The sequence below is a fragment of the Lycium ferocissimum genome, unplaced genomic scaffold, assembly GCF_029784015.1.
Source record: "Lycium ferocissimum isolate CSIRO_LF1 unplaced genomic scaffold, AGI_CSIRO_Lferr_CH_V1 ctg1076, whole genome shotgun sequence".
Classification (NCBI taxonomy): domain Eukaryota; kingdom Viridiplantae; phylum Streptophyta; class Magnoliopsida; order Solanales; family Solanaceae; genus Lycium; species Lycium ferocissimum.
The window spans coordinates 1-10,201 of record NW_026713477.1 but is presented as its reverse complement, the minus strand read 5'-3'; the positions used below and the strand labels follow the sequence as shown (position 1 = coordinate 10,201).

Below are 10,201 nucleotides of genomic sequence, written 5' to 3'. Positions count from 1 at the left end.
TTTTCCTACTTCTTCATCAGTTTAAATCACAATGGGACACGTGGCAGCCATACTCCCTTCTTCAACTTTTACTTGTTCACTTTAAACTTTTCACGCAATTTAAAAAATAATAAATAAAATATATAATTTATCAATATACCCATATTTGATTGGTGCATATTTTTATTGTATTTAAAAAATGATTTGAGGTGAGTAATTAATACTATACGTAAAATAAAAATGCTAAAAGTGATAAGTAAAAATGAAAATATATTTTTAGAATACCGGATAAGTAAAACTTAACGGAGGGAGTAAATAGTGAATTTTTTGATACAGCAAATTGTAATTATTAGGAAAATCAAATGTAACTATTAGTTTGTTATAGAATAGCCATTTAGGATAGGACACCAGAAACAGCTTCTTAGGATTATTATTCCTTTGGATTCCTATTTATAAGCACACTGTGCAGAAGAGAAATACACAAGAAAAATTCAGCTCAATCTCAATTTTGTTTTCTCATAATCTTTCATAAAGAAAAGAATAGGAAAAGTTTGCTACTGCCTTGAGCTCGTAAACAGCAATAAGTCCCATTTACTGCAAATTCACCTTGCAAAAATGAAAAGGCAACTAATACTACTGAAATTTGCACTACTATCTATGTTTAGTGTCAATTTACCTCTTGTTCTTAAGACTTTAATCGCTAATTATATGTTAAAATTGTTGTACTTGTGCTTATGTTGGTATATTTTGTGTATTCAGGTATAACGAGGACAAACAATGGAAAACCGGGCAATTTTGGTTGATTTTGGGACAAATGAAGCTTACTCTAGGTGACGAGATAAGAGGCTTGAAATTTGGAATTGATGAAGACACGTGGAGGTAGCAAATGTGTCATCCCCGCGTCGCGGCATGCCATTCACGTGTTAGACCCGCGTCGTGGGGCCATGACGGAAAAACACAATTTCAGAATATGGGGGATTTCGTGTTAGCGGGCTCAGCAAAAATGGAAGCCAAAACAAGTTAAGACCCCGCGTTGGACCCGCGACGCCCGGCCAACGCGGGAAGCCCAGTTTCATCCGATTTTAACTAGGATTACGACCCTTTTATTTGTTTAATAACCCTAAACTATAAATAGATGTTTTATTTGTATTAATGATGTACTGGGATTATTCTAAGACTTGTAAGCCGTCATTTTTACTTTCTCTCTAAGTTTTATTTTATTTTCATCTTTTTCAACTCTAGTTTCTTCATGAATTCTTGTTTTTCATCTAGAATCATGAAAAGCTAAACTTCTTAATTCTGGAGTTGTGGCAAAAGACATGATAGTTGGTTTGACGATAATTTCTATCGATTAAATTTTCGTATTTTGGGTTGCTTATTTATTCTTGATCTTAATTGTTTGATTATCTGGCCAATAGTTGAACTCTATATGTGGTGCGTGAATTGGACTTGAGAAGGGAATTCACGTACGTAATAAGAATAAATAGAGTTTGTTCGATATTATCATTTCGCTATTGAGGATAGAGATACACCCCTTAGCCCTACTTAGTTGAATACGGAAAAATAAATGCATTCTTGTTACCTCTGGCAACCATTGAGATATAAGCCTTATAATAGCATCTACAGGCTTGTGGGTAGTTCGAGAGAATATCATAAAGTTACAGTTAACCCGTCAACTAGTAACCCAGAAAATAAGATAGGTAGAATTGTCAGAAGATCTACTGGATTGTCGAAAGCCATGACCTTGGAACTCTCCATCATCTGATAAACCTTACAATCTTTGTCGAAATATTCTCAGTCACAAAAACACCCCTCATAAATTATTTACTTTTCAGTTTTAGTTTAGTCACAACAAACATTTTGATTTTCACTTTTTTGAATAGTTTTATTCGAATTTGAATTAGTTTAACAGTAGAATCTAAGTCTCTGTGGGATCAATATCTGAACTTAAAAGTTCTATATTACTCGTACGACCACATATACTTGCGTGTGCGTTTGGGAGCAATAACTACTATTTGGTTCTTTTCCCATTTCCATATTTAAGGTCTATACAAGAAGTGGCTATTAATTAATGTGTATACTTCTAAGTTCTAACAATTAATGGAGAAATGAAAAGTCAGAAACAGAGAAAGCAGATAGATTTTTCAATATGTGGTGTCAGTTATACTCCTCCGGATCAAAAAGAGTGTCCAGTTACCTTTTTTTTGTTTCTTTTTTTTTTTTTTCGAAAAGAATGTTCACTTACCAAATTAAGAAATAATTAACCTTATTCTTTCAAAATTACTCTTATTAAGTGTTAAGTGATTAAATTCCAATACTTGTTAAATTAGGAGTAGTTTAGTCAAATTAATTATTTTTGCCTAACAACAACAATAACATACCCAATGTGGTCCCACAAGTGAAATCTGGGAAGGGTAGAGTATACGCAGATCTTACCTCTACTTTCCAAAATTACTTATTTTTACTTAAAAGTTAGTATTTTCTTAAGGGATATCTGAAATGGCTAAGTGGGCACTTCTTTTGATTCCGAGGGAGTACCATTCATCAACCACCTTTCGTGCATAACCAATGGTGTCCATATGTCCCTCTGCATGTTGAAAGAGCATAGAATAGCTAAATTGGTCTGAACAAAACAGATTTCGACCGAGAACCATTCACAAAAAAAAATTCCCATGAAGCTGCATAAACAAAACACCCTTTTTTTCAATTTGATTAAAATAGTCCAACAGATTTCTGTGGGTTTGAGCTTCTTTTTAGGTTCGTTTGTGCTGCCTCCAGCGGGATAAAAGGAGAATGTGAATCCTCAGTCTTTATATCCTACTCTCTCCTTCACCTACACATTCGGCTTTTGACACGGGCCATTAATTAATAAATGAAGTATATAATATATCATAATACCTGTATTAATTGATGTATAATCTCAATAGATTTGGAAAATAATTTGGAATGGAGTAATTAATGTTAAGGGTAAAATAAGAAAAAAAGTTTGACTTTCTCTTGATATAGTTTTTCATGGGTCAAGAAATTTCTGCTTGCTTTGATACAGTGATTAACTCGTTTAAAAGCTTAAATTGTTAGAAAGATCACTTATTTGTTTACTTAATTATATTCTCAATATTTGTTGATGGAGGTTAGTACCGCCCATTAATGGCGAATTCAGTTCTTCGACAACGGGTTCATATGAGCTCAATATTTTCAAAATATGTGTGTGAAAACCAATTTCCAAAGGAAGAGGATCCCAGAAAATTTATTCGAAACTAGTTCTTCCGAAACTTCCTATTCCAATAAATGGCCTCGTATTGGGTGACACTGAGATCCATCCCACTTTAAATGTATGATTTAGCTCTTTTCATGTCCATTAAAAAAATAATAAATACAAGGTATAGTTTACTAAGTTATCTGTATTTGTTAGATGCTTTTTGAGAATTGAGCAGCGTTATAAAGAAAATTTCTTTAATGTTGAGGGCATGGTACAGTGCAAACAATTGCCAACTTTAGTCTTGGATTCCTAAAGTGACAATTATTTTGGAACAATTTTTTTTTAAACGACAATTAAAACGAGACCGAAGAAGTAACATTCCAAAAATAATATTAAATATGAACCCATAATTTTAAATGTATAATAAACTCGATATTAAAATCATAAACATCAAACTCATCAAATTTAAATCATGAATATATCCATCTTTGTCACGTACACTCCATGTTTGTTTGCATGTAAACTTGATTTATTTGATAGGCAAGTTAAAGGTCGTATGAATTCGTTTTTTTTTTTTTTTTTTTTTTTTTGAGTTCCCGCTTTATACATATCTAGTATCCGCATTGAAGTTGGATTAATTCAAATTTGTACCATATAAGCCTATTAAAAGAGAAAGTGTTCTCAACAAAATTATTTTCATAATTAGGGCTCGAATTTAAGACCGCTGAAAATACCCCACGATTGACTTTTCTTCTCATGCCAACTTTTCTAGGCACAAGGGGAGAAAGGCTATGTGCCAGTACCGTTGGTTCAACAATTATGATTTTTATGACCCTTTCTTTACCCTAGAAATGGCTATGACCTTTATTCAAGCTCATTAGTTGTATTAAGCAAATCTATGTATTAAGCAAATCTAATAGAATATAGAATATATAATTTTGATACCTATTCTTTTCACTTGTAATTCTTTGGCTCCACTTCGATCAAAGAGTTGTGTGCCAAAACTTATTGCTACTATTTACTAGCATATTTGACAAAAAGCAGAGGCGCAAGGCAAGCATCTTACTAATAAAATGCCATTTGCTCAAGAGAGAAGCTGTAATACCTATTCTTTTCACTTTTATACCTATTCTTTTCACTTTTACTCATAATTCTTTGGCTCTACTTCGGTCAAAGAGTTGTGTGCCAAAACTGAACTTAGATACATTTCAAAATCATAAGTAGCTTTTATTCCAATATAGCTACTATTTACTGGCATATTTGACAAAAAAGTAGAGGCGCAAGGCAAGCATCTTACAAATTAAATGTCATTTGCTCAAGAGAGAAGTTGTCATACCTATTCTTTTCACTTTTACTCGTAAATCTTTGGCTCCACTTCGGTCAAAGAGTTGTGTGCCAAAACTGAACTTAGATACATTTCAAAATCATAAGTAACTTTTATTCCAATATAGCTACTATTTACTAGCATATTTGACTAAAAGCAGAGGAGGAAGGCAAGCATCTTACAAATTAAATGCCATTTGCTCAAGAGAGAAGCTGTAATTCCTATTCTTTTCACTTTTACTCGTAATTCTTTGGCTCCACTTCGGTCAAAGAGTTGTGTGCCAAAACTGAACTTGGATACATTTCAAAATCATAAGTAACTTTTATTCCAATATAGCTACTATTTACTAGCATATTTGACTAAAAGTAGAGGCGCAAGGCATGCATCTTACAAATTAAATGCCATTTGCTCAAGAGAGAAGCTGTTATTAGTAAAATTGGAAACAATATAGATCAGTAACAAGTAAAACAAGAAAACAACTTATCAAATCACTGTTGCGTTGTGGCAAACCACTGCCTTAAAGCGATTTTCGGACTGACCACGATGTAAATTGTTTAGCCCCGTAAGCTCCCCAAGATTCCACAACAACTTCCAAACACTTACAGTAGTAGCTGGAAGTATGGAGTTTGCATAAACTATTGCCAAGAAATCAGAAGAAAAGATTAATTTTTAGGTAGAAGAGAAGATGTATTTTTAAGTAGAAGAGAAGAAATCAGAGATTTCCAAGAAATCTCTGAACCTTGTTTTATAGGTAGATGACAATAGAGTCAAGAATCAGAAACGTTGGTTAAGGTTCAGAAAATAATTATGCCAATAAATCTGAATAATGGAGGAAAATAATTATTGGCGTTAATTCTTGAATAATGGGTCACTCAATTCAGAGGTTATATTTTGCAAAACCAGAATTAATTTGGGCCTCACGTAGTCAAGAGAGAAGCTGTTATTAGTAAAATTGGGAACAATATAGATCAGTAACAAGTAAAACAAGAAAACAACTTATCAAATCACTGTTGTATTGTGGCAAGCCACTGCCTTAAAAGCGATTTTCGGACTGACCACGGTGTAGATCGTTTAGCCCCATAAACTCCCCAAGATTCCACAATAACTTCCAAATACTTGCAGTAGTGGCTGGAAGTATGGAGTTTGCATAAACTATTGCCAAGAAATCAGAAGAAAAGATTAATTTTTAAGTAGAAGAGAAGACTTTTTTTTAAGTAGAAGAGAAGAAATCAGAGATTTCTTGCCTTGTTTTGTAGGTAGATGACAATAGAGTCAAGAATCAGAAACGTTGGTTAAGGTTCAGAAAATAATTATGCCAATAAATACAACAATGGAGGAAAATAATTATTGGCATTAATTCTTGAATAATGGGTCACTTAATCCGAAAAATGAAGGAAAATAATTATTGGCATTAATTCTTGAATAATGGGTCACTTAATCCAGAGGTTATATTTTGCAAAACAAGAATTAATTTAGGCCTCACGTATATCTCGCCCGGAGGGGCGGGGGGGGGGGGGGGAGGGCAAATTCGTCACTTTTGCCTACGGAGCCCAATTTTCATGTGCGCGAGGCCCATCTCTTATTCTAGCCCATTTACTAACTCAACAACACACAATTCAATATAAGGAGAAAGGAAAGACTTTTCTCCACCTATGTGGGACATTTGCACTTCATATAGGAGAAAAGATAAGGAAGAAAAAGAACCCACAAAGAAATTTTGGTTTTGCATTACCAACAAAGAATTAACTAGAATAGCAATACATAACCCTCACAATCCCCCACTAATGCAAAGATAAAGAATGGGAATAATTTCTGGACAAAAGAAGGAACATGTACTTAAGTGTTAATATCTTTCAATTTAAATTAACACGTAGCGAAATGAGGCAAAACAAATATCCAAAAAGTGAAGTACTCAAACTAAATGGACATGAGTTGAGACGCCCACAATATATACTATATCCTTAATTTTATGCAAACTCCGCGATACTCACAAAAGTGCTTTTATGGTCATGCACACATCCTTGGGTTAATGAAAGTCTTTCATAAAAGGTGACCACACCTTTACACTCACGTAAGTGATTCCATCAAGTCTATCTCATAGACCACCTTAAGACTATGGAATCATTAAGAGCAAAAAAAATAAAATCGTCAACCTTATAAACACCACTATACGCCACAGGGATAGGAAATTTAGTGTATATTGATGGCCTATATGGCTTCGTTTGACCACAAACAGGCATCCACCATATTACCTCAATCCATAGGCTTTAGCCCCATCCCCCTCGACGTTTCAAGGATCATTTACCTTGCTAAACCCTTGGTTAAAGGATCCGCTAAATTTCTTTCATATCTTACATATTCCAAGGAGATAACACCATGTTTTAACAACTGTTTAACTGCACCATGTCTGATGCGAATATGTCTCAGTTTTCCATCGTATACACAGTTCTTTGCAATTCAATTGCCACTTGTGAATCACAATGTAAAGAGACCGGTGAAGTTTGTCTTCCCTACAATGGCACATCTGCTAAAAGGTTTCTCAACAACTCAGCTTCTTGCCCTGCCAACTCAAGAGCAATAAACTCAGATTCCATAGTAGAACGTGCTATACAAGTTTGTTGGGAAGATTTTCATGAAATAACACCTGCACCCAAAGTAAACAAGTAGCCACTAGTGGAGCTAACTTCATCATTGTCAGTTACCCAGTTTGCATCACAAAAACCTTTTAAAACAGTACGAAATTTATTAAAATGCAACCACCAATCCATAGTACTTCTCAAATACCTTAACAAATGATGAAGAGCATTCCAATGTTCACTACTGAAATTATGAGTGTCACGCCCTGAACCTGGGCCTGGACGTAACACGGCACCGGTGCTCGACTACATGTGACCCAATGAACCAATCTGGTCGGGCCGAATCAACATGTGATTTCAAAACATAACTGAATGTGGAAACAACTAAACACATGCTGATATACTAAATGTCTGACTGAAATCATAATGCGGAAATACTTAGACAATCTGAAATATTTGAACGTAGCCAACATGGCTAAACCAAAACAACTGAACAACTGCCAACAAGGCTAACATAATAAATATCTGACTGTCTGGACTGTGTCTATGAAGCCTCTAATGAATACTGAAAGGTAACTGTCTAGAAAGCTGTAAGAACTGCATGACTGATATCGTCCCGAAGGAAACTGGGGCTCACAAAAGTAGCTGATATGAACACTCCTAAGTAGCTGAATCGTCAACCTGTGTGTCGTTGCCTGCATCGCGAGATGTAGGCTCCCAAGCAATAAAAAGGGACATCAGCACATTTGAATTGTACTGGTATATAAAGCAACTGAAGCAATAAAATACTAGAACTGAAACTGAAACTGATAAATGTAACTGTAATAGCAAGGAAGTAGAGATATGAATACTCCCTGCTCTGTTTCTGAATCATCTGTATTATATGTGTTTGTATATGTGGGGCCTCGGCCCAATAATAAATGCACGCTATGGCCTCGGCCTTGTAGTGCGTCAGTCAATGGCCTCGGCCATGTATACGTATACACAATATTGTACTGTGCCCTTGGGAAAAATCACGTATGTTTACATATGGTAAATTAATAAATACTGAGACCATAACAACAATGAGCAATACTGAACTGAAATAGACATGCTGGACTAAACTGAAAACATTGACTGTTTCTGAGCATACTGAATTTCTAGACTGAGACTCATGTGGTAACAATACATAAGTCTATAAATATTACGTGCTGATTTCATGATATTCAAATTGACAACCATGAACGAATTTTTGTAACGCAACCCTAGAAGATAACAATACAACATATCATAAAACTAGGGCTAAACTGTATTTTGAGTCAAATTACTGACAAGTATGAAGAATGAGGCGTAGGGAGAATCATGAATATTCCCTAACGTAGATAGTTAGCCTCACATACCTGTAATCGCTCCAATCCAACGAACTAAACTGCTTTTCTGACGTAGAACACCAAGCCTCTAACTTTGAATCACTTGGGAAGGATTTACCTTGGAAATCCTATGTTTTGGTTGAAGAATCATGTTAATAATCATGAATAATTGTTGGAATTACTTAGGAATCATTAGAACGATCTTACCTTGATGTGGGAGGATGGGAAGAGGAGAAAAACGGTTGCTTAGGACTTTAGAATGAAGTTGTAATGTCTAATAACTGAAATTTCGAGTTAAGTGTTGAATTTATAGCATGGGTCATTTTGGACCCCCTGGCTCACCTAGTGTGGTCTATGGCTTGCCCCTGCCTCGCTTTAGGCCTCGCTCAGCGAGGTCCCCTGTCTATTTTACACTTAGACAATTTTCTTGACTTTTTCCCACTTTTGGACCCCTACCTCGCTGTGCATGGTCCAAGGCGAGCCCTTGCCTCGCTTTGGGCCGCGCTCGGCAAGCTCCCTGTTAATTTTACACCAATTCGACGGCATTTAGTAAAATGAGCATAACTCCTAGCACAGAGCTCCGTTTGGGCTCCATGTTATACCCCATTTTAACCGGGTTAAATTAGAGTACAACATATTGGAGATTCCTATATTGCTTATGTTAAGGAGTCGCCACCTAATTGATTTTAAGGTGAATTAGGGCACCTAATTATTAACTAAGGTAAAGCTAACTAAACCTCCGTTAATAGTCTGCTTAATCAGTGTGATTCTAGGTAAGGGTTCTATATTATCCTAAAGGGAAGGGGTTAGGCATCCTTTAGAATCCGTTAACTTACGGTTATCCGACCAAACTTAGGTTAATTAATTAAGGCTAAAGATGCGAATGTAGTGTTCGAATTTTAAGAACACGGCTAAAAATATTGCTAAGATTTTAAAGAAAAATGTGATGATATCGTGCAAAATAAAATTTACAGAAAAATAATAATTTGCATAAAAGATGAGTTTAAATGCTGTTCTAAAATAAGACTTATAAAAGCTGCTTAGATTTTAAATGAGAGATTAATGATGCTATTTAAGATAATGCTCGTAAAAATATAGTAACTTGCATAAAAAAGATTTTAAATGCTGTTTAAAATAAAGCTTATAAATGTTGCTATTGCTTCAAAGGGAAGTATAATAATGCTAAAACAAGATTTGCAAAATATAATAATTTGTATATAAGCGGAAGAAAAATGCGAGTTTATGCAAAGATTTTAATAAATATTTGAAAGAACTCAATGATGAGATATTAATTGATTTTGCAATTTAGGAGTATAAACAAAATATCAAAATAGCTAATGAGTTTTGTTTATCCCTTTTATTAACTATACTTTAAAAATATGCGTGATTGACTCAAAACTTTAAAAGTTATCCATAAAATATGCTTGACTTTATATTTGTGTGTTAGTGACATTTTGAAATGTATATGATAGTAAGGACAAGATATGATTCCCTTTACTTAAAATATAAAGTCATGCCATTTTGCAAATTAATTATTCTAAAATTAAATATTAGACATTTTTAACATGAAAGGAAGAGAGTAAAACTTATGGAATTAATTTTAGTCTTTCTTAAACTAACTACCCTTTACTAAAGCTAACCCGCTAAATTTTACTAGAATTTATCTAAGCTAAGAAAATGAGAACAAAGTAAAATGTTAGTCATACAAGGCAAATTAAATGCATAAAAGAATAAAATAGAGGAAGGGATAATTTCAATGGGCTTAGCCCATTTT

General features: G+C 34.4%; 1 long non-coding RNA gene across 1 annotated transcript; it reads right to left on the bottom strand.

Annotated features, from left to right (window-relative positions):
* Positions 1-6,287: 6,287 nt before the first annotated feature.
* LOC132041566 (uncharacterized) lies at positions 6,288-7,375 on the bottom strand. The gene is made up of 2 exons (XR_009411106.1): positions 7,287-7,375; positions 6,288-7,062 (listed from the first exon to the last, which is right to left on the bottom strand). It is a non-coding gene; the product is annotated as an uncharacterized LOC132041566 (long non-coding RNA).
* Positions 7,376-10,201: the final 2,826 nt, after the last annotated feature.